The sequence below is a fragment of the Desmodus rotundus genome, chromosome 3, assembly GCF_022682495.2.
Source record: "Desmodus rotundus isolate HL8 chromosome 3, HLdesRot8A.1, whole genome shotgun sequence".
In the NCBI taxonomy this organism is placed as follows: Eukaryota; Metazoa; Chordata; class Mammalia; order Chiroptera; family Phyllostomidae; genus Desmodus; species Desmodus rotundus.
Window position 1 is genome coordinate 97,511,501 of NC_071389.1, and position 24,894 is coordinate 97,536,394.

The following is a 24,894-nucleotide window of genomic DNA, read 5'->3' on the forward strand; positions in this document are numbered from 1 at the left end:
ACATCAATGTCATGCAAACAGTTCTTTTTATGTTAACAATGGCTGGGCTTTTTCCGGACAGACCATGTGTATGTTCTTTGGCAAATCCCTCCACCTTCTTTCATCCGTTCCCCCTCTTCTCCTTCCCCTCTGACAGCTCTCAGTCTGTTCCATGTATTCATGTCTCTGTAATACAGTATTATCAAGTATAGTTACCATCTGTACCTTGTATCTCATTACATTTATTTTATAACTGGAATTTCTACCTTTTGACCTTCACCTATTTCTCTCATCCCACCCCCCTCCCTGTGGCAACCTTTAACCTGTTCCTTGTACCTATGAATCCATGAATTTGATTTCATGTTTTGGTTTTGTTTTTAGATTCCATGTATAAGTGAGATCATACAGTATTTATCATTTTCTGTATGACTTATTTTACTTAGCATAATGCTACCTCAGTGCTGTTCATGTTGTCACAAATGGCAAGATTTCCTTTCTATGGCTGAATAATATTCCACTGTGTATATATGTACCAGTTTTCTTCATCCATTCATTCATCAGTGGACACTTGTGTTGTTTCCATATCTTGGTTCTTGTAAATAGTGCTAGAGTGACCATGTTGATGCATACATTTCTTTGAGTGAGTGTTTTTGTTTTCTTTGGTAAGTACTTGGAAGTGGAATTACTGAATCATATGGTAGTTCTATTTTTAATTTTTTGAGGAACCTCCATACTGTTTTCCGTGGTGGCTACAGTAATGTACATTTCTACCAACAGTGCACAAACGTTCCTTTTTCTCTGCATGCTTAACAACAGTAGTTATTTCTTGTCTTTCATATGATAACCATTGTAACAGTGTGAAGTGATAACCTCATTGTAGTTTTGATTTGCATTTCCCTGATGATTAGTGGTGATGTTCACTTTTCATGTACTTGTCAGCCATCTGTGTATCTTTTTTGGAAATGCGTCTATTCAGATCCTCTTCCCACTTTTTAAATCAGATTAAAAATTCTTTTTTTACTATTGAGTTATATGAGTTCTATATTACCATTTAGTCCCCTTATTCCCCCAGCAATCACTACACTGTTGTCCATGTCCATGAGTCCTTTTTCCTTTTTGCTCATTCCCTTCACCACCTAACCTCCTCCCACCCCAGCTGTCATCTGCTCTCCAGTTATGAGTCTGGCTCCATTTTCCTTGTTCAGTTTGTTCATTAGATTCCACATGTAAGTGAAATCATATGGGATTTGTCTTTTTCTGACTGGTTTTTTTCACTTAGCATAATATTCTCCAGGTCTGTCCATACTGTTGCAAAGGCTAAAATTTTCTTCTTTTTTATAGCCAAGTGACAGTTGGTCTGTTTCATATCTTGACAATTGTAAATAATTGTCATAGGGGTACTTATGTCTGTTCGAATTAGTGTTCTGGGTTTTTTTGGATACATCCCAGAAGTGGGATGACTGGGTTGGAAGGCAGATCTGTTTTTAATTTTTAAGGTATTTCCATACTTCTTTCCACAGTGTCTGCACCAATCTGCATTCCCACAAACACTGCAAAAGGGTTCCCCTTTCTCCACATCCTTGCCAGTACCTGTTGTTTGTTGATTTCTTGATAATGGCCATTCCGACAGATGTGAGGGGATATCTTAATGCGGTTTTAATTTGCATTTCCCTGATGATTAATTACATTGAGCATCTTTTCATATGTCTATTGACCATCTGTATGTCCTCTTTGGAGAAGTGCCTATTCAGGTCCTTTGCCCATTTTTAAATTGGGTTCTTGGGTTTTTTGGTGTTGAGTTTTATAAGTTCTCTATAAATTTCAGATGTTAACCACTTATGAGATATATTGGCGAATATGTTCCCCATTCTGTGGGTTGTCTTTTTATTTTGTTGATGATTTCCTTTGCTGTGCAAAAACATTTTAGTTTGATGTAATCTCATTTGTTCATATTTTCTTTTGTTTCCCTTGCCTGATAAAACATTGCTACGAGCATTGTCTGAGATTTTGCTGCCTTTTTTTCTTCTACAAGTTTTATGGTTTCAGGTCCAAATTTAAGTCTTTGGTTGATTTTGAATTTATTCTTGTGAGTGATGTAAGAAGGCGGTCTAGTTTAATTTTTCTGCACATCTCTGTCCAATTTTCCCAACACTATTTTTTGAATAAACTGTCTTTTGCCCGTCATGTGTGCTTGCTTCCTCTGTTGAATATAAATTGACTACAAAGGTGTGGGTTTATTTCTGGGCTCTCTATCCTGTTCCATTTGTCTAGGTGTCTGTTTTTATACCATGCTGTTTTGATTACTGTGGCCCCATAGTATATTTGATGTTAGGTAGTGTGATTCCTCCAACTTTGTTCTTCTTTCTCAGGATCGCTGTTGACATGTGGGGCTGTTTGTGGTTCATTATACATTTTTGAAATATTTGTTCTAGTTCTGTGAAATATGTCATTGGAATCTTGATTTGAATTGCATTGAATCTATAAATTACTTTGGGAAGTATGGACATTTTAATGATGTTAATTCTTATTCAGGAACACGGTATGTGTTTACATTTATTTGTATGTTCTTCAATTTCTTTCTTCAGTGTCTTATGATTTTACAAATACAGGGCTTTTCGTCCTTGGTTAGGTTTATTCCTAGGTATTTTATTCTTTTTTTGTAGTAATTGTGAATGGGATCGTTTTCTTAACTTCCCTTTCTGTTAGTTCATTATTGGCATATAAAAATGCAAGTGATTTCTGGATATTAATTTTGTATCCCTGCTACTTTGCTGGATTTCTTTATTAGCTCTAGCAGTTTCTTGGTGGAATCTTTGGGATTCTGTACATATAATATCATGTCATCTGCAAATAATGACAGTTTTACTTCTTTCTTTCCCAATTTTGATGCCTTTTATTTCTTCTTCTGATCTTGATACTCCGTCACGGACTTCCAATATTATGTTGTATGAGAGAGGTGAGGCTGGGGGCAGGGGCAGGAAGTTGTGGAGGGTAAATGCAGACAACTGTACTTGAACAACAATAAAATAATTTTTTTAAAAGAGGTGAAAGGGGATATCCCTGTCTTATTCCCAAACTTAAGGGGCACACTTGTAGTTTTTGCCCATTGAGTATGATGCTAGCAGTGGCCTTGTCATATATGGCCCTTATAATGTTTAGGTATGTTCACTCTAATCCCACTTTTCTGAGAGTTTTTGTCATAAACTGGTGCTGGATTTTTTCAAATGCTTCTTTTGCATCTATTGATAATGATCATGTGGTCTTTATTCTTCATTTTGTTTGTGTGGTGAATCCCATTCATTGATTTATGAATGTTGTGCCAACCTTGCATTCTCAGAATAAATCCCAATTGATCATGGTGTATGATATTTTTGATTCCTTGCTGTATTTGGTCTGCTAATATTTTGTTGAATATTTTAGCATCTGTGTTTACCAGGCATATTGGCCTAAATTTTCTTTCTCTGGTAGTGTCTTCATCTGGTTTTGGAAGTAGGATAGTGGTTGGCCTGGTCAAATGAGCTTGGGAGCCTTCCCTTCTCTTGAATGTTATGGAATAGTTTGAGAAGGAAAGGTGTTAGTTCTTCGAATGTTGGGGGTTTTTTGATTACTGCTTCAATTTCACTAGGTGTAATCTGTCTTTTCAGGTTCTCTGATTCTTTCTGATTTAGTTTTGGAAAATTGTAACCTTCCTGGAATGTATCCATTTTGTCCAGGTTGTCCAGTTTGTTGGCATATATTTGTTCATAATATTTTGTTACAAAACTTCAGATTTCTTTGGTATCAGTTGTTATTTCTCTGATTTTATTTATTTGGGTCCTCTCTCCTTTTTTCTTGACGAGTCTGGTTAAAAGTTTGTCAAAATTTTTATCTTTTCAAAGAACTAGCTCTTGCATTCATTGATCATTTGTATCATTTATTAGACTCTATTTCTTTTATTTTTGCTCTGATCTTCATCATTTCCTTCCTTCTAATTACTTTCAGATTTGTTGTTTGTTCTTTTAAAGTTCCTCTAAGTGTTAAGTTGGATTGTATATTTGAGCCTTTTTTTTTTTTTTTTTAGATAGGCCAGTAATGCTGTGAATATCCCTCTTCGAATTGCTTTCCCAGTGTCCCACAGATTTGCATTGTTTTGCCCTCATTTTCATTTGTTTCAAGGTATCTTTTGATTTTTTTGATCTCGTTGTTGACCCATTCATTGTTTAAAGATGTTATTTAGCTTCTGTGTCTGTGTGTTTTTCAGTGCTGTTGTGATTGATTTCTAGTTTCGTAGCATTGTGTTCAGAGAAGATGCTTGATATGATTTTGGTCTTTTTAAAGTTAATGAGACTTGCTTTGTGTCCTAACGTGTGTGTATCCTAGTAAATGTTCCATGTACCCTTGGAAAGTATGTATATTCTGCTTTGGGACAAAATGCTCTCAAGATATCAATTAAATCCATTTGATCTAGTGTGTCTTTTAAGGCTGCTGTCTCCAGTTTAATTTTCTGTCTGGAAGATCTATCCATTGAAGTGAGTGGGTTGTTAAAATCCTCAACTTTGACTGTATTTCTGTTAGTCTCTCCCTTTATGTCTATCAAGATTTGCTTCACATATTTAGATGTTCCTATGTTGAGTGTGTAAATGTTTACTAAGGTTATATCCTCTTGTTGGATTGTTCCCTTTATCATTATTTAGGGTCCTTCTTTCTCTCTCACTATAGGCTAGGCTTTAAAATCTATTTTGTGGGATATAAGTACTGCTACCCCAGCTTTTTTTTCTTTACATTTGCATGAAATATCTTTTTCTATCCCTTTAGTTTTAGTCTGTATGTATCTTTCAATCTGAGGTGGGTCTCTTGGTGGCAGCAAATATATGGGTCTAGTTTTCTTACACATTCAGCTACTTTATGTCTTTTGGTTGGAGCATTTAAGCCGTCTGCATTTAAGGGGATTATTGAAAAATACATATTTAGTGCCATTTTATTTTTAGACTATTCTCTGGGGTTTTTTTCTCCTTTCTTTTTTTCTTCATCTTTTTAAAGCAAGCCATTTAAGATTTTTTGCAGTATTGGTTTGCAGGAGTTTTTAACAAACTCCTTTCGCTTTTTCTTGTCTGGGGAGCTCCTTATTTCTCTTTTGATTTTATGTTATTAGAGTTGTCCCAGTTTTTCCCTCTTTGCCTCCCTGTGCCCAGGACCCCACTTCCATGCAGGAACCCCTCCACCCATTTCGTTCATGTCTATGATTCATGCATATAAGTCTTTTGCTTCTCCATTTCCTATATTATTCTTAACATCTCCTGTCTATTTGGTACCAACCAATTTTGCTTTTTAATCTCAGCACCATTTCCCTCTTCCTCCCCCTCCCCCTTCCCAGCTGACAGCCCTCCAAATGATCTCCATACCTATGATTCTGTTCCTTTTCTGGTTGATCGCCTAGTATTTGCTGCTGTTGTTGCTTTTAGATTCAGTTGTTGAGAGTTGTGAATTTGTTGCCTTTTTAATGTTCATAGTTTTGATTTTCTTTTTCATAAATAAGCCGCTTATTTAAGGGATTTATGGGAATTACATTTTATGTAATAATGGCTCAGAGATGATGAACTCCTTTAACTTTATCTTGCCTGGGAGCACTTTATCTGCCCTTCCATTCTAAATGATAGCTTTGCTGGGTAGAGTAATCTAGGTTGTAGGTCCTTGCTTTTCATCACTTTGAATACTTCTTTCCAGTCCCCTCTTGCCTGCAAGGTTTCTTTTGAGAAATCAGCTCATAGTTTTATGGGATCCCCTTTGTAGGTAACTCTCTGCTTTTCTTTTGCTGCTTTTAAGATTCTCTCTTTGTCTTTAACCTTTGGCGTTTTAATTATGATGTGTCTTAGTGTGGTCCTCTTTGGGTCCAACTTGTTTGGGACTCTCTGTCCTTACTGGACTGGTATGATGTGGACTCTGGCCAGCAGTGTCCATGGTGTTATGGATGAGATGAAACAAATTCACACAGAATTCCGAAGTCCTGTGGAGAAAAAAGGATGGCAGGGCCACTCTTTCAAGGGGAGAGTGCCTTGGCCACTCTCTCAAGAGGAGAGTGCCTCAACCCTTGCCTTGACAGGTTTTTATTGGCTTTCTAATAGCATACATAAAAGAAGGTTCTCATTCATTATGCTTAGGTTTGCTTTAGGTAATTACTTTTTACAGATAACAAAGGAAAGGATGTTACTGATTACTTCCTACAGATTAATGAGGAAAAAAATGTTGTAAGTACAAGGGAACGATAAGAGTAATTGGTCTGGTTACACTTCAGTCCTTGGGAAAATTAGCACAGACTTCAGGAAGTTACTTTAAAGATATGCAGTAAGCATTTGCTGCTTCAACTCAGGGTGAGGGAGTTTTAGCAAGACCAAGTCTCAGCAGCCTAAGTACAATGCAGGCCTGGTTTCCTACAGGAGAGCTGATCCCTGGGTTTGGCATCCTGTGTGCTGTGACGTGCCTATGGGCTTTCCAATAGGGCTGGGCTACATTTGCCTTTGCCAGGCAAAGCGGTCCCCTATACTGGTATGTCTATCTCCTTCACCAAATTAGGGAAGTTTTCTTTCATTGTTTTTTCAAACAAGTTTTCAATTTCTTGCTCTTCCTCTTCTCCTTCTGGCATTCCACTGATTCAGATATTGGCACATTTGGAGATGTCCCAGAGTCTTCTTATACTATCCTAATTTTTTTGAATTTGTGTTTCTTCTTGCAGTTCTGGTTGAATATTTATTTCTTCCTTTTCTTCCAAATTGTTGATTTCAATCCCAGCTTCCTTCCCTTCATTGTTGGTTCCCTGTGGGTTTTTCTTTATTTCACTTAGTGTAACCTTCATTTTTTCCTTTATATTGTTACCGTACTCATTGAGTTCTTTCAGCATCTTGATCACCAGTCTTTTGAATTCTGCATCTGATAGGTTGGCTATGTCTGTTTCATTTAGTTCTTTTTCCGGGGTTTTGTTCTGTTCTTTCATTTGAGCCATATTTCTTTGTTTCCTCTGTTTGGCAGCCTCCCTGTATTTGTTTCTATGTATTAGATAGAACTGGTTAGAATCCTTGTAAAAGGCACTTGTACATTGTGTTGTGCAGAACCTTAGGTAATCATTAGGGTGGAACAACCCCCTTCACCGCTTTGTTGCTGTGTGTGGCAGAAGTCTCTGAGAGGGGATTGTGCCACTGCCTGGCTTTCTGGGGTTTGCCCAGCACTCTCCCTGTTTCCAGTCACTTACCCCACTCCCCATATGTGACTGGCACCCTTGCAGCTCAACGTTGCCCTGATGTTAAGTTCCAGAGTGTGTGGTTTTGCATATGTTTTAAGACTTTAAGGACCCTTTAAGAGAAGTTGCCTGAAAATTCAGCAGTTCTTCTGCCGCCCCAACTCTCACTGGTTTTTACAGCCAGAAGTTACGGGGATTGATCTTATCAACACTGGAACCCTGGACTGTACAGTGTGGCCTGGGGTTGGATTTGCTTGCTCCCATGGTGACCTTCCCAATCTTTATCTACCACATGTGAATGTAGGAGCACACATGCCCATTCTGCCACCTCCGCTCCAGCCTCTCTACACCACACTGCGTCTCCTCGCCCCTCCCACCCATCTGGATGATTGTGGGGTCTTTAAATCCCTCATTTGGTCTCCCGTATAGTTCAATATTCTGACAGTTCTAGATGTTATTAGTTTCAAGATTTACTTGTAATTCTTTTTGTGGTTGCACCAGGAGGCGACTTGTGTCTGCCCATGCCTCCATCTTAACCATAAGTGTCTTCTCCAATTTTAAATGATAGCCCTGCTGGGTAAGATAGCCTTAGTTATAGGTCCTTCCTTTTCATCACATTGAATATTTCATGCCACTCCTTCTGGCCTGAAATATTTCCGTTGAGAAATCAGATGATAGTCTGTTTTGTGCTCCCTGTATGTAACTATCTGCTTTTCTCTTGCAGCTTTAAGGACTCTCACCTTGTCATTTTATTTATAATGTGTCTCCATGTAGACCTCTTTGGGACCAACTTGTTTGGGACTCTTTGAGCTTCCTGAACTTAAGTGTCTTTTTACTTCTCCAGGTTGGGGAAGTTTTTGTTCATTGTTTCTTCAAATAGGCTCTCGATCCCTTGCTCACTCTCTTTTCCTTCTTGTACTCCCATGATGCAGATGTTATGCTTCATGATGTCCAAAATGTTTCTTAAGCTCTTCTCATTTTTTAATTTCTTTCTTCTTTTTGCTGCTTTGCTTGGGTGTTTTGGTGTTTTCCTATCTTGACTTCCAAATCACTGATTGATCCTCTAGTTCATCTAACCTACTGTTTATTCCTTCCAGTGTATTATTTATTCCAGATATTGCCTTCTTTATTTCTGACTGGTTGTTTTTTATGGTATATATGACTCTTTTCATGCTGTTGAGTATCCTTAAAATCATTACTCTAAACTCCCTATCTCATAATTTGCTTGCCTCCAGTTCATCTAGTTCTTCTTCTGGAGAATTCTCTAGTTCTTTCATTTGGTGTCTGTTTCTTTGTCTTCTCATTTTTGCTGCTTCTTTGTATTTCTTTCTATGTATTGGATAGGCCTTTCTCAGACACTGCTTGTGACTGGCTATGGTCCACCTGTTTGTAGCTCTGAGCGATTCACAGCATTTGGCTCCCTCCACTGGGTCTGTTTGTGTGTAGAAAGAATCTGGCTGCACACCAAGTTTAACTATCAGCACTGTGCATGGAGGAGGGTCAGCTGAAGTCTCAGAGCTCTCACAGTTCTACCTTAATTGTTAAACTAATCACAGAGTGGGTCAGAGTAATTCCTGCAGATGGGGCTATTGCTTCCCCTCAAGCTGATGTCATTTGGAGGGGAGTGCTCTGCCTGAGAATGACAGCTTCTACAGTATGGGGAATGGCTCAGTACAGGGAACCAGGTGTATGTTCCTTCACTTCTCCCCACACAGTCACCAAACCCAGACATTCGTCAAGCATCTCTAGTCTACTCTGCCCTTCCTCTGCTGGGGCCTGTCTTAAGTGGCTCCAAATGAAATTTTTTGTGTTAGCCCTTTAAGAGGCTCTCTGAGTCATTCTCCAGCCTTCACTTCCTGACAGACACAAACCCTGCTGCTTTTGACAGATGGAGTTATCAGGGTTCCGTTATGACTCTGGTGCTATAGGCTGGGGAGCTCAACTTGTGGTTTAGACCCCACACTTCTCATTGGAACCCCATGACAGCTGAAATACCCTCCGGAACTTCAGCTGCTTCCCATGGGAGCACATCCAGTCCTCTCACCTCCTCTGTACTCCTTGCCAGTCTCATTGTGGTGAGGTGGTTTCTTCTCTCTGTCTGTGATTATAAGGGTTCTTTCTGGTTGATGTTTAGTTCATTATTCAGGATGATTTCTCTACAATTTAGTTGTAATTCCACATTGCTTCTAGGAGGAGGTTAGTGTAGCTTCCAATTACTCCTCCGCCATCTTGGATCTCCTGTGTATGTTTTGGATATTAACCCCATAGCAGATGTATGATTTGAAAATAGGCCAAGATTGAGGTGTAGGTAGCTAGGCTTTACTTCCTTGCAAGCCAAAAGAAGGATAACAACAACTTAAAAACAAAAAACAACCAGAAAACTGCCAGAAAATTGAACTGTGTGGAAGTCCTATAACCAAGGAGTTAAAGAAGAAATGTTCATCCAGATTAGCAGGAGGAGTAGAGACCAGCAGCCTGGGCAGAAGGGATACGCGGCAAGGCCGCAGCTGGAAGACAAGGTAGATGAGGTGGCAGCTGGTGGATGGGACGTCTCCACATTCACATGAGGATAACAAACCAGGAGGAAAACTGGGGTATGAGACAGACTGCGCAACGCAGGGTTTTGGTGTGGGAAAATAAAGCCTCAAAACCTCTGGCTATAAAAATCTGTGGGAGTTGTGGTGGCGGGAGAAACTGCCAGCCTTGTAGGAGAGTCTGTTGGAGGGGCCCACAGGGTCCTAGAACATACACAAGCCCACCTACTGGGGAATCAGCATCAGGGCAATAACTGAAAGGGCACAATTTGCTAGTGGGAAGCAGGGGAAGTGACTGAAAGCAGGGCAAGAGCCCAGCAAGCAGCATTGTTCCCTCTCTGACCCTTCCCCTAAATACAGCACCATAACACAGCAAAGTGGGTTTCTCCTCCCTGGCAAATACCTAAGGTTCTGCCCCTTACAATGTAACGAGTGCACTGAGACAAATATGGCCCAAGTGAAACAACAGATCAAAACTCCAGGAAAAGAACTAAGCGACAAGGGAACAGCCAACCTATCACATGCAGAATTCAAAACACTGGTAATCGGGATGCTCACAGAAATGATTGAGTCTGACACAAAATAAAGAAAGAAGTCAAGGATATACAAAGTGAAACGAAGCAAAATATGCAGGGAACCAACAGCTGAGGGAAGTAAACTGTGACTCAAATCAATGACTTGGAACAAAAGGAAGAAATAAACATTCAGCTAGAACACAATGGAGAAACAAGAATTCAAACAAATGAGGAGAGGCTGAGGAACCTCTGGGAAAACTTTAAACGTTCCAATATCTAAATCATAGTGGTGCCAGAAGAAGAGGAAGAGCAGGAAATTGAAAACTTATTTGAAGAAATAATGCAAGAGAACTTCCCCAGTCTTGCAAAGGAAATAGATATACAAGTCCAGGAAGTTTGGAGAGTCCCAAACAAGTTGGACCCAAAAAGGAACACACCAAGACACATCATAATTAAATTACCCGAGGTTAAGGATAAAGGAGAGAATCTTAAAAGCAGCAAGAGGAAAGGAGAGAGTTACCTACAAAGGAGTTCCCTTAAGACTGTCTACTGATTTCTGAAAAGAAACCTTACAGGCAAGAAGGGCCTGCAAAGAAGTATTCAGAGTCATGAAAAACAAGGATCTACATCCAAGATTACTCTGTCCAGCAAAGCTATCATTTAGAATGCAAGGGCAGATGAAGTACTTCCCAGATAAGGTCAAGTTGGAGGAATTCATCATCACCAAACCCTTATTATATGAAATGTTAAAGGGGCTTACCTAAGGAAAAGAATAAAACTAAAACTATGAACAGTAAAATGACAGCAAACTCACAACTATCAATAACTGAAACTAAAAATAGAAAAACTATGCAGGCAAGTAGAACAGAAACAGAATCACAGAAATGGAGATCACATGGAGGGTTATCAGAGAGGAGGGATAGGGGGGTGAATATGGGGAAAGTTACAGAAAAGAAGAAGCATAATTGGTAGGTACAAAGTAGACAGAGGGAGGTTAAGAATAGTATAAGAAATGAAGAAGCCAAAGAACTTATATGTACAACACATGGACATGAACTAAGGGGGGGTGGTGATGCTGGAGGGAATGGGGTACTGGACAAAGGAGGATAAAGGCAGAAAAAATGGGACAACTGCAGTAGCATAATCAATAAAATATACTTTAAAAAAAAGAAAAAAAATTTTCCCCCTCAGTATGTTTCCTTTCATTTTGTTGATGGTTTCCTTTGCTGGGCAAAAGCATTACAGTTTATTGTAGTCCCACTTTTTATTTTTGTTTTTGATGCCTTTGTTGTTAATATCAAATCCAAGGAATCATTGCCAAGATCCATATGAAGGAGCTTACTGCCTGTCTTCTAGGAGTTTTATAGTTTCAGGTCTTACATCAGTTCAAGTCTTTAAACCATTTTGAGTTAGTTTTTGTCTATGGTTTGAGTCTGATTTTATTCTTTTGCATGTGGCTGTCCAGTTTTTCCAACATCATTTATTAAAGAGTGACCTTTCCCCTTTGCATGTTCTTGGTGCCTTTATCATGAATTAACTGACTGTATCTGTGGATGTTTATTCTGGGTTCTCAATTCTGTTACACTGATGTCTGTTTTTATGCCAATACCATGCTGTTTAAAGAGTATAACTTTTTAATATAGTCTGAAATCAGGGAGCATGAAACATCCAACTTTGTTCTTCTTTCTCAAGATTTCTTTGGTTATTTGGGTTTTTATTTTCTCTCAATTAAGTGCTTAAAAGTAAATCCCAGATATTAGGCCATTTCTTCCCAATATACTTTAGGTTTGGTTTCTAATAATGTGGACATTTTCTTATAACCACATGCTTTTTTCACATCTAACAAAATGAGTGATAATTATTTGGCATTATTTTATACTCTATACATATTCAAATTTCCCCCCTTGTCTCAGGAATACTATTTTCTAGCTATTTTGTGTAACTAGAATGTAAACAAGGTTCATAAGCAGTAATACATTGGATGGTATCCCTAAATCTCTTTAATTTGGAGGAAAATCTCTTCCCTGATTTTCTGTTCTGTCATTTCTTACTGGAGACACCAACTCTGTTGCCATGTGTAAGTATAGTTTTGAATTTTCAAATTAACTCTATTTTGGAATAATCTTAGGTTTATACAAAAGTTCCAAATTTAGATAGTTCAGCAAATCTCCATATACCCCTCATTTTCCTTTCTTGTTAACATCTTACATTACTTTTGTAATGTCTTTTTTCTGTTCTAGCATTATTTTCTTGTTAGGAGACAGTGTTATGTAATAGTTAAAAGCATGGTTAAAACCAAGCATAAGGAAGATTTTAAATTCTCAGTTTCCTCATTAAAATAGTAGATAATACCAGTAGTACTTACTTCATGGGATCATTATAAGAAATAAATTTGGTAAATACATGCAAAGTACTCAAAACAGTTCCTGACACATAGGAAGCAGTCAGTAAACCTAGCTCTTGACAAAGGTATTATTTCCTAAATCAGTGAGCCTCGGGGAAGAAACTGGATCCCCTGGGGGAAAATTAATGCATAGATCTTTTCTTCTGTGTGCCTTAGAAATACTTTCTTTGCTTTGGTTCTATGATAGTGGTCTCATTAAGTTCTCAGGTACTTCACCTGTATTTTGAGAATCTTTATTCAGTAAAACATATTTCTCTAGTATGTTTATCAGTGTATTATTGGCTGAATGAGTTAGTTTTATACCTCGACAGGAATTTCTTAACATCATGATTGCATGATAAAACTACATTCTGTTTTTTTTTCTTACACAGTGATTGGTTTGTTTTATGTTTTAGAATCAACTTCTTTGCCAGCCTTGCTTTGCATAAGTATTGTAAACAAGTGGTTCTTTGTATGGCTTAAACTCTAAAATTTGTGGTATGATGAGTTCTCAAAGGAATTGAAATTGCGTTGGTCACATTGTCAGTGCCTATTAATACACCCACACACACTGAGTCTCTGTGTAATCTCAGTTGCTTCCATTGCTTCCCTGTTGCTATTTAACAGTACACTTGGCTTCAGCATGGTTGCTATGATAAAGAAAATTTGTTTTCATTAGAATATTGCCCCTCTTTTTTCTTCTTTGTCCAGAACTCTTGGGAACATTGAGTACTCACATGTACTCTGAAAGGAAATAAGGCAGCATTGGTAATTTGAACCTAAACACCTCTAAAGTATCCAGGAACTCAGTTAAATTGAAGAACACCAATTTGCCTTCTTTCTTTCACTGGCTGTTTCTTCCAGGCCTATAGGGAAAAACTAGCTCAAGACGAAGATCTATATTAGTGGGAATTGTGTAAGAGTATGATGCTAACTCCAGCCCACAGGGTCCATGTATTGTGGGTGCAACGAACAAATTCACACGGACTGCAGAAGTCCTGTGGAGTAAAAGGGATGTCATGGCCACTCTCTGAGTGAGAGAGGGCCCCTACCCCTGCCTGGACAGGCTTTTATTGCTTTTCTGGGCACATTACATTGAGGATGGTCCTTATTTACTATGCACAGGTTCACTTTAGGTGGGTACCTTTTACAGAAAACAAAGGAGAGGAAGTTGCTAATTACTACAAAGAAAGGATATTTGCAAATGCAAAGGAAAAAGTTGTTGAACTGGTTACACTCCATCCTTGAGGGTTTTAGCATAGATTTTTAGGAAGTTACTTTAAAGATATGCAGTAAACATTTGCTGCCTCAATTCAGGGTAAGGGAGTTTTAGCAAAAAGCAAGCCTCAAAGCAGCCTAGGTACAATGCATGCCTGATTCCCCATAGGAAAACCTATCCCGTGGGCTTGGGTCTTGTGTGCCGACTCGCTCCTCACTGGTTTTCCAAGTCGGGGCCTGGGCTGCATTTGCCATGCCACGCAGATAGGTTCCCTAATCATGGGTCTCCTCCCAAACCTCTTGATACTCATCTAGAACATAACATGAGTACTTCTGGTTCATTTTCAGGGAGAGAAAGTATGGATTTAGTCTTTCCAGTCTGGGCGTCGTCCTCCAGCCTCTTGTGCCTATCATGGTCCTGAGTTTCCCAGAAGCTTCTTGGGTTAGGCTTGTTATTGTTCAGAGGCAACTCTAGTTCAGGGTGGACCATTTGATGATTGGTGGGGCAGAGTATTTGGGGTCCAGAGACAATGTAGTTAGTGGATAAACCAGAAACATTTGTTTGAGTCAAAAAAAACATGGTTTTTTTCTGCACATTCCCTTATTGGTTATGTTTGATGATGAAGACATTTAAATGCTTTAAGAGTCAGTTACCTCATCTGCAAAATGGGAAAAAATAATGACACATGCCTTATAGGATTGAGATGAAAATCAAATGAGATCATATGCAAAACATGTTTGGTAGGCACTCATACCTCACTATTGTTCATAATGATTAGATAAACAAACAGTCAAGAGCCTTAAACTCTATAATTGTGTGATGTGAATATTTTTGTGTCATGGCCTTTTCCTTTATAAATATTCTTTTAAAACTATTTTTAGATTCAAAGTAAGTTTAAAATATTGGCCTTTCTTTGGACAAGATTAAAGCAACATGAAGTATAGGCCAGTCTGTGCTTTACTATGTCAGTTTTGTTGCTACGTGAGTAAAAGAATGTGGGGGAAATGTTAATATTGTCAGTGCTTACTGCCTCCTGTACTTCCCCTCTGTGTCTAGTCTATCACTCTGGCTTCTCTATTTACTTCCTAAATGCCTCACACCAGTGTTCCTCTCCGTTTCCATTGTCACCACTGTAGCTCAAGCTGTCCTCTCTTCCTGGGACTTCTGCATAGGTTCTTAACTGGTCTGCTTCTATTCTCATCCCACTTGGCCCTGTTGACTGTAAATGAAAAGCCAGCCAGATACTCCTTCAGCAAAAAGGATTTATTCCTGGAAAAAATAAGACTGCAATCTGGGTTCTGCAGCCACGGTGAGCCTCATGATAGTGGCAGGGGAGGAAATGGGGAGACAAAAGAAAAGAAGTTCTTTTATGGTGGGAAGGAGGAAGTTGGGGTGATCCTGTTCCAGCCATAAGGTTCTTCCTATAGGGTTTTCATGAGCCACTGACACAGAGAGATCCCCCTGAATCCTTTCTTGGTTAAATTCTCTCATTAATTTTGACATTTCCCCCTTTGGATTACAATCTTCTATGACAGCATCGCTGAGCAACACAGCAGTCAAGTCTTCTGATTTCAGCAACCTTTGTTTCTTAGAGCCAGAGAGGACTTCTTCTGGGTATCACATCCTACATCAAAGGGAAAGTATATGGTCTGAAATTCACTGTGTCCAGATTTGACAAGCAATAGGTGCAGAACTTAACAGCAAGAAAATAACAGAGCAAAATTAAAACAACATAACAAGTGTTCTATGTGATGATTTTAAAACAGGAGCTGAGACCTGAAAGCAGTCAGTCTAAAGGGTCGTTCATGTCTTGGATGTTGAAGCTCTTGATGACACCTCTAACAAAAAAAGGTGTCTCCTTTTCACAGTAGATTGGGAAATGAGGAAAATAGTATTTTCCTTCCAAGAAAGAGAAAATGAAATGAAGCAACAGTAACAAAAAGCTGTGTAAGCTTGGTCTGGTCATTTTGTGAAAGCTCCCTCCTTAAGGTGTCATTTGCTTGTCAGTTTGGGGGTTTTTAATTTATTTCTTCAATTTTATAACAGTCACTGTTTAACTTAACCATGTTAGATACCTCGATTCTTCCATTAAAAAAAAATATTTATTTATTTTTGGAGAGAGAGGAAGGAAGGGAGAGAGAGGGAAATATCAATGTGTGGTTGCTCTTGTGTGCCCCCCACTGGGGACCTGGCCCGCAACCCAGGCATGTGTCCTGACCAGGAACCGAACCGGTGACCCTTTGGTTCGCAGGCTGGTGCTCACACCACTGAGCCACACCAGCCAGGGCTCAATTTCTTTTTAAAAGACTGTTGATATGGTCTTCCTTCTTTACGGCAGCTACACCTTCTACAAAATGGGTGGTCTTTTTCTTCATTCCACCTCATAAATAAGATTATTTGAAGGGCCACAGAAATTGTTTGCTTTTTTTGAAGCATTTTCCAACAGTATAGATCTCATGAATCAGATCTTTGTGCAGATGATGCCATGTTTACCAAGATATCAAGCAAGCAATGTGTTATCAGTCAGGGCAATTCACTCTTTGTTGATTTTGCCATAACCACGCTTATCCATCATTTCATTTACTGACTTCAGGGTTGGGTAAGCCCATGTAATATATGATTCCCCAGTTCTCAGTATGTTAGTTGAAGCTTTGTTGAGCTTAACAAAGGTGTCATTGAAGATCTGGTGAAGGTGAAGAAGCTGCAGTACCTTTCAGACCTTTTGGCTCATGCCATTGATACCTCTGATCCTGATAACAAATGCCAATTTGGGTTCTGCGGGTACATAGAAGTTGCCAGTTTTTCTTGCCATTCTCGCCATTCAAATTTCGTTTCTGTACATGTACCCATATTCCTTGTGATAGTGCTTGGTTTTTTCATAGATAAGGAGCCTTGCCTTTCAGAGCATCTTTTGGACAAACCTCTTTCTCAGGCCTTGATCTTCAGCTCTGCAAAATTCCTTTGCTTTTGCTTAAGGGTTTCTGGCACAACAAGAACCTTCTCTTCTGCACCCTCCATGGTTCCAGCTGGAAAAGAGGACTGCTTCAATTTTTGACAGCTTTACTTTCAGGTCACCAGACTGTATGCATTTCCATTCAGGGTTTGGTGCCACCTTTAGGTGTGACATGTGTATCTTGGGTTTGCTCCCTTGAGTTTAGCGGCACAGGGGTTATTCAGCAGTACCTGGTAAGGGCCCTTTTGGCAAGGCTGAAAGGAGTCTTTTGGAGATGTCTTTTCCAGTAAACAAAGTGTGGTGTTTGGAGTTTTAATCTCTTTGAAGCATACTGAGAAAAGATTGCTCTAACAAAGCATGGTTATTTTCAATAAAAGTAATCAGGCCTTACAATATTGAAGTATGCTTTCCTTTATCAACTGTGGATTGAAAGGAGCAGGAGCTGTATGCATGGAACATCCTGTAATTATCTCAAAAGGTGAGAGTTCATGAGCTCCAAAGGGATTGGATCTGAGATTCAAGAGGACCAACAGCTGTGCTTTCGCCAAGGTTTTTGAGTGTCTCTACAAATAGTGCCATTAGTAGGTTGAATCAAACTTGAGGATTACTGAGGTAAGAGCAGTGAAATTGTTGTGAAACTGGCCAAACAGCACAGACTTGTTGAAACCCTTGACTAGTAAAATGGGTTCCCCAGTCACAGTGGAGTTCAAGATGAGTCCCCCAGGTAGGAATAATCTTCTTGTTTTTTTTTAAAGAAAACATTAATATATTTAATTATTCATGTATTAGACTTTTTTTTTATTGTTATGCAATTACAGTTGTATGCCTTTTCTCCCCATCCCTCTACCCCACCCCAGGTGAACCCACCTCCCTCCCCCCTCTCCACCCTCCCCCTTGGTTTTGTCCATGTGTCCTTTATAGTAGTTCCTGTAATACCCTCTTCCCACTATCCCCGCCCCCACCCCCCACCCCCGCCCTGGCTATTGTTAGATTGTTCTTAACTTCAATGTCTCTGGTTATATTTTGTTTGCTTTTTTCTTCTATTGCTTATGTTCCAGTTAAAGGTGAGATCATATGGTACTTGTCCCTCACTTCCTGGCTTATTTCACTTAGCATAATGCTCTCCAGTTTCATCCATGCTGTTGCAAAGGGTATAAGCTCCTTCTTTCTCTCTGCTGCGTAGAATTCCATTGTGTAAATATACCATAGTTTTTGGATCCACTCGTTTGCTGATTGGCACTTCGGTTGCTTCCAGTACTTGGCTATTGTAAATTGTGCTGCTATGAACATTGGGGTGCACAGATTCTTTTGGATTGGTGTTTCAGTGTTCTTAGGGTATAATCCCAGCAGCGGAATTACTGGGTCAAAGGGCAGTTCCATTTTTAGTTTTCTGAGGAAATTCCATATTGTTTTCCACAGTGGCCTCACCAGTCTGCATTCCCACCAACAATGTACTAGGGTTCCCTTTTCTCCACATCCTCTCCAACATTTGTTTGTGGATTTGTTTATGTTGGCCATTCTGACTGGTGTGAGATGATACCTCATTGTGGTTTTAATTTGCATCTCTCTGATGGCTAGTGATGCTGAGCATCTTTTCATATGTCTCTGGGCCCTCTGTATGTCTTCCTTGGAGAAGTGTCTGTTCAAGTCCTTTGCCCATTTTTTAATTGGGTTGTTTGTCTTCCTGGAGTGGAGTTGTGTGAGTTCTTTATATATTTTGGAGATCAGGCCCTTGTCTGAGGTATCGTTGGCAAATATGTTTTCCCATACTGTTGGTACTCTTTGTAATTTGGTGCTGTTTTCTTTAGCCATGCAGAAGCTTTTTATTTTGATGAGGTCCCATTTGTTTATTCTTTCCTTTATGTCCCTTGCTTTAGGGGATGTGTCTGTGAGGATGTTGCTGTGTGGAATGTCTGAGATTTTCCTGCCAATGTTTTCCTCAAGGACTTTTATGGTGTTACGGCTTATATTTAAGTCTTTTATCCATCTTGAGTTTATTTTCGTGTATGGCGTAAGTTGGTGATCGAGTTTCATTTTTTTGCACGTAGCTGTCCAGATCTCCCAACACCATCTGTTGAAGAGGCTGTTTTTGCTCCATTTTATGCTCCTGCCTCCTTTGTCAAATATTAATTGATCGTATAGACTTGAGTTTATTTCTGGGCTCTCTATTCTGTTCCATTGGTCTATGTGCCTGTTTTTATGCCAGTACCAGGCTGTTTTGATTACAGTGGCCTTATAATACAGTTTGATATCAGGTATTGTGATCCCTCCTGCTTTGTTTTTCTTTCTCAAAATTGCTGCAGCTATTCGAGGTCGTTTATGGTTCCATATGAATTTCTGCAATGTTTGTTCTATATCTGTGAAATATGTCATGGGTACTCTAATAGGGATTGCATTGAATCTATAAATTGCTTTGGGTAGTATGGCCATTTTGATAATGTTGATTCTTCCAATCCATGAACATGGTACATGCTTCCATTTGTTTGTATCTTCCTTAATTTCTTTCTTCAGTGTTGTGTAGTTTTCTGAGTACAGGTCTTTTACCTCCTTGGTTAGGTTTATTCCTAGGTACTTTATTTTTCTTGTTGCTATATCGAATGGGATTTTTTTCCTGATTTCTGTTTCTGCAGTTTCGTTGCTGGTGTACAGGAATGCCTTTGATTTCTGGGTATTGACTCTGTATCCAGCTGTTTTGCCAAATTCATTTATTAGGTGGAGTAGTTTTTGAGTGGAGTCTATAGGGTTTTCCATGTACACTATCATGTCGTCTGCAAACAGTGACAGTTTCATTTCCTCCTTTCCAATTTGGATGCCTTTTATTGCTTTTTCTTGTCTGATTGCTGTGGCTAGGACTTCCAATACTATGTTGAATAGGAGTGGTGAGAGAGGGCATCCTTGTCTAGTTCCTGATCTTAGTGGGAAAGCTCTAAGTTTTTGTCCATTGAGTGTGATGTTGGCTGTAGGTCTCTCATATATGGCCTTAATTATGTTGAGGACTGCTCCCTTTATTCCCACTTTGCTGAGTGTTTTTATCAGAAATGGGTGCTGTATCTTATCAAATGCTTTTTCCGCATCTATTGATATGATCATGTGATTTTTGTCTTTGCTGTTGTTGATGTGATGTATTATGTTTATTGATTTGCGAATATTGTACCATCCTTGCATCCCTGGGATGAATCCCACTTGGTCATGGTGGATGATCTTTTTAATATATTGCTGGATGCGGTTTGCTAATATTTTGTTGAGAATTTTAGCGTCTATGTTCATCAGCGATATTGGCCTGAAGTTTTCTTTCTTCGTTGTGTCTTTATCTGGTTTTGGGATTAGGATGATTTTGGCTTCATAAAAAGAGTTTGGGAGTCTTCCATCAGTTTGGATTTTTTCGAATAGTCTGTGAAGGATAGGGGTTAGTTCTTCCTTAAATGCTTTGTAGAAATCTCCTGTGAAACCATCTGGTCCAGGGCTTTTGTGTGATGGGAGTTTCTTGATGACTGCTTCAATTTCCTTTGCTGATATTGGTCTGTTCAGGTTTTCTGCTTCTTCTTCATTCAGTTTTGGAAGATTATATTTTTCTAGAAATGTGTCCATTTCATCTAGGTTTTCAAATTTCTTAGCATACAGGTCTTCATAGTAATTTCTTACGATCCTTTGTATTTCTGTGGTATCAGTTGTAATCTCTCCACTTTCATTTCTAATTCTGTTTATTTGGATCCTCTCTCTTTTCTTTTTGATGAGCCTACTTAAAGGCTTGTCGATTTTGTTTATCTTTTCAAAGAACCAGCTCCTGGATTCATTGATCCTTACAATTGTGCTTTTAGTCTCTATGTCATTTAGTTCTGCTCTGATCTTGGTTATTTCCTTCCTTCTGCTTGCTCTGGGCTGTCTTTGTTGTTGTTCCTCCAGTTCTTGTAGGCATAGGGTTAGGTTGTTTGTTTGAACTGTTTCTAACTTCTTAAGGTAGGCCTGTATTGCTATGAACTTCCCTCTCAGGACTGCCTTTGCTGTGTCCCATAGGTTTTGGGTTGTTGTGAGTTCGTTTTCATTTGTTTCCAGGAAGTTTTTGATTTCTTCCCTAATCTCGTTCTTGACCCATTCATTGTTTAATAGCATGCTATTCAGTCTCCATGCTTTTGAGTGTTTTGGGTTTTTACCCTTGGCGTTGGTTTCTAGTTTCAGACCCTTGTGGTCAGAGAAGATGCTTGATATGATTTCAATTTTCTTGAATTTGTTGAGGCTTGCTTTGTGTCCTATCATGTGGTCTATCTTTGAAAAAGTTCCATGGACACTTGAAAAGAACGTGTATTTTGCTTCTTTGGGATGAAAAGCTCTGTATATATCAGTTAAGTCCATTTCCTCTAAGGTATTGTTAAGTGACACAATATCTTTGTTGATCTTTTGTTTGGAAGACCTGTCCATTTTTGATAGTGGGGTGTTAAAATCCCCTACTATAATTGTGTTGCTGTCAATATCTTTCTTGAAATCTCCAATATTTTCTTTATGTATTTGGGTGCTCCTATGTTGGGTGCATATATATTTACAATGTTTATGTCTTCTTGGTGGATTCTTCCTTTGAGTATTATGAAGTGACCTTCTGGGTCTCTCTTTATGGCCCTTCTTTGGAAGTCTATTTTGTCAGATATGAGTATTGCTACCCCTGCTTTTTTTTCCTGTCTGTTTGCTTGGAAAATTTGTTTCCAGCCCTTCACTTTCAGTCTGTGTAAGTCTTTTGTCCTGAGATGGGTCTCTTGTAGGCAGCATATGTGTGGGTCATGTTTTCTTATCCATTCAGCTGTTCTATGTCTTTTGATTGGAGCATTTAATCCATTTACGTTTAAGGTTATTATTGATAGGTAGTTATTCATTGCCATTATTTCCTACCTGTGTTCCTCTGTCTTTCTCTTTTCCTTCCTTTCCTTAAAGCAGTCCCTTTAGCATCTCTTGCAGAGCTGGTTTGATGGAGCTGTATTCTTTTAGACTTTTTTTTGTCTGGGAAACTCTTTATTTGGTCTTCTATCTTGATTGAGAGCCTTGCTGGGTAAAGTAGTCTTGGTTGCAGGCCTCTGGTTCTCAGTACTTGGAATATTTTTTGCCATTCTCTTCTGGCTTGGAGCGTTTCCATTGAGAAGTCAGTTGCTAACCTTATTGGGGCTCCCTTGTATGTTACTTCCTTTTTCTCCCTTGCTGCCTTTAAGATCCTCTCTTTGTCTTGGAAATTTGCCATTTTAATTATGATGTGTCTTGCAGTGGGTCTCTTTGGGTTCCTCTTGCTTGGGACTCTCTGTGTTTCCTGGATTTGGGTGACTTTTTCTCTCCTCAGATTAGGGAAATTTTCCATCATTACTTTTTCAAACAGGTTTTCTATCCCTTGCTCTTCTTCTCCTTCTGGTATTCCTATTATACGGATATTGTTACGTTTCATGTTGTCCTGCATTTCCCTTATTGCCTCTTCATTCTTTCTGAGCCTCTTTTCCTTTTCTTGCTCCTTCTGGGTGTTTTTTTCTACTTTATCCTCCAGCTCGCTGATCCGATCCTCTGCTTCATCAAGTCTGCTTTTAATTCTTTCTACTGTGTTCTTCAATTCAGAAATTGTATTCTTCATTTCCGCTTGGCTCTTGTTGATATTTTCTATTTCCTTTTTCATGTTGATATAGTTTGCAGTGAGTTCATTGTAGTTTCCTTGTAGTTTCTGGTAGTTCTCTTTGAGCTCAGAGAGCTCAGTGAGTTTCCTGATGACCATTGCTTTGAACTCAGTATCTGATAGTTGACTTGCCTCTTTTTCGGTTAGTATTCTTTCTGAGACTTCCTCCTTTCCTTTCATTTGGGAATTGTTTCTTTGTCTTCCCATTGTTTGTGAGGTTCTTCTTGTTGGCCTCTGCGTCTTAAATTGCTTTGTTCTGACTCCCTGGATTTATGATATGAACTTCTATGGTAGAATGCCAGTGGGATTCGGTGGTGCTGTCTCCTTACTCTCCTGTGCTCACTGGTCTTGAGCTGACGTTTATGTGTTTAACACGGTCTAACTCTAGTCTTTTCAGCACTCCAGGTTTTGTTGTCTCACCTGTGGGAAAAAGAGAAAGGGGGGGCGAAAGAAAAGAAAAAAAAAAAACAAAACACACACACACACAAAAGAAACCAAAAGAAAGTTGGGAAGGAGCGAAAAAGGAAATAGGAAAGGAGGAAAGGAAGGAAGGAGGGAAGAAGGAATAAAGAAAGATCGGAGGCAAGATAAGAAGGAATTTTAGCAAAAATTAAAACATAGAAATAGATAAAAGAAGGCAGGAAGAAGACATAAAAATGGTAAAGGATGGGAGGAAGAAGGAATGAAAAAAAAGAAAAAAAGAGAGAGGAAGAAGGAATTCAGGGGGAAAGGAAAAAAAAAGAAAAAGGATAAAAAAAAAACAACCTTCTGTTGGCTTTAAACCGGTCAGGTTATTTCTGCTGGTGTCCTGTCTGTGCAACGGGAGGGGGTGTTTGGAAGGATTGGTTTCACTTTTCTCTCTTCCTGGGTCACACTCTTCGCTGTTTTGTAAGTGTGGTCCCTGGCAGTCAATCAGTCCGTTGATCAGCCAATCCAGCTGCTTTGGCTTGTGACGCGTGCGCGCGCAGCAGGGGAATCCAGCCGCTTTGGGTCTGTGACGTTATTTTGTGCCCTGAGCGCGCAGCCGGCGGACCAATAGAGCCGCCAGGGCTTGGAACGCTGGCGCGCAGGTGGCGGATTCAGCCGCCTTGGGGTTAGGACACTCGCCAGCAGCTTTGTATTTAGAAAACAGGCACCCAGCCGGCCCTGTGCTTGGTGAGCGCGCGCAGCCCGCTGAGCCACAGGCTCTGTGCTTGGGGGCCCGATCCAGCCGCCCTGGGCTTGAGTCTCTCGGGCGGGCGGGGCCGCCCTGGGACTGAATCACGCGGCACTCGGTTCCGAGATTTTGGGCCTGTGGGTGGAGCAGCTAGACTCTGCTCCAAATTATCTCGGAGGTTTCAGGTGTGGGCGCCCCTCCGGGGTTTCAAGTGTGGGTCCCGTTCGCTAATCTGCTCGCGCGCGCGACCGGACCTCAGGTGAGCGTAGCAGTCCAGGGGTGGAGGGGGAGGGGCGCCAGGGGCCTCGGCTACTACCGAGAGTTCTCTAATTAGCCCCTGAGTGTCTCTATTTTCTTTTTCTTTTTGAGAAATTCCTCCTTTTCAAGCCCCCCTGGTCTAATCAAGCACCTGGCTGCTCACAGCGCAGCCTGGCCCTCTCCCAAGACTCCTGCCGCAGCCCCTGCGCCAGGGCTGGCGCTTCTGCCGCCCTTGTACCGCGCGGTCCTGGGTCCCGTGGACCTTATTGTCCTTCAGCACTCTTCTTACCGTCAGATCTTTCAGTGTCCTCTATCTTTGGTCTCTGATCTTCGTATATGCTGGAATACTGTTGGCTGTTCGCTCTGCTCCTCAGATCAGCTAGGTATTTCCCTGGCGTTGAGGGGAAGTGGACTCCGCTCCCACCTATGTTGCCGCCATCTTCCCCCCAAAAAAACCAGGAATAATCTTCTCTAACAGGACTCTAGCCACAGAAGAGGCAGTAGTTCATTTACAAGGGAAAGTTTCAGTCCAGTGAAAAAACATACAAATCATGACTAAAATATACTTATATCCATCCATGAAATAGGGGAAGCTGTATAAAATCTACTGGCCAAATGTCATATGGTCCATTAAGCAATTTAAAATGTCCAGGGGCAGTGCATACAGGTTTCCCTTGGTTGTCCTTTGGACAGGTGGTAAAGGGACAAGCGGGACAAGTAACAGTGCTTTTCGTGGACTTATTAGTATTTTCCTACCAATATTGATTATAAATACTATTATTTTGTCAGCAGACCACTGGTTTAATGCATGTACAGTAATAGTTAGAAGTGAAAATTTTAGAACTGGGTTATTTGCTTCTAGCCAGAGCTTTTTCTTTTTATCAAACCAACAATTATTGGATTTCTTTCTTTTTAAAAATATATTCAAAGGTCTTTTAAATTATTTTATTTTTAATTATACTTGACATACAATATTATGTTAGTTTCAAATGTACAACATAGTGATTAGACAATTGTATGTCATACAAAGTAATCATCCCAGTAAGTCA

The 24,894-nt window shown here is 39.8% G+C and overlaps 1 protein-coding gene and 1 pseudogene across 3 annotated transcripts in view; one reads left to right on the top strand and one right to left on the bottom strand.

The window, feature by feature from the left end:
• The window catches only part of LIMS1 (LIM zinc finger domain containing 1), a 155,719-nt gene that overhangs the window by 23,760 nt on the left and 107,065 nt on the right, over positions 1–24,894 (top strand). The gene's annotated exons all lie outside the window — the stretch shown is intronic.
• LOC112297572 (large ribosomal subunit protein uL30 pseudogene) lies at positions 14,374–17,390 on the bottom strand (annotated as a pseudogene).